The sequence below is a fragment of the Marmota marmota genome, unplaced genomic scaffold (assembly GCF_001458135.2).
Source record: "Marmota marmota marmota unplaced genomic scaffold, marMar, whole genome shotgun sequence".
Classification (NCBI taxonomy): domain Eukaryota; kingdom Metazoa; phylum Chordata; class Mammalia; order Rodentia; family Sciuridae; genus Marmota; species Marmota marmota.
In genome coordinates this window covers 4,198,601-4,198,851 of record NW_026000101.1, presented here as the reverse complement: position 1 = coordinate 4,198,851, position 251 = coordinate 4,198,601, and positions in this window count along the sequence as shown.

Here is a 251-nt window from a genome sequence, read left to right as displayed (position 1 = left end):
GTGCCACGGGGAAGGACGCGGGGTCACCAAAGTGATGAAACACCGCATTAACTTGCCGCCACGCAGCTGGACTTTTCCTTGGGAAACTCAGACAGATGCCCGCGGGGCTGGCCCAGCTGGGCTCCCGAGCCCGTGCCCAGCCCACTGGGGGCCCGTCCTTGCTGGTTGCGAGGCCAGGAGCCTCTTGGCAATTTCCAAGCGGCGAGAGCCGCAACCCTTTGGCCAATTGACTCAATCATGTCCCTGCGCCC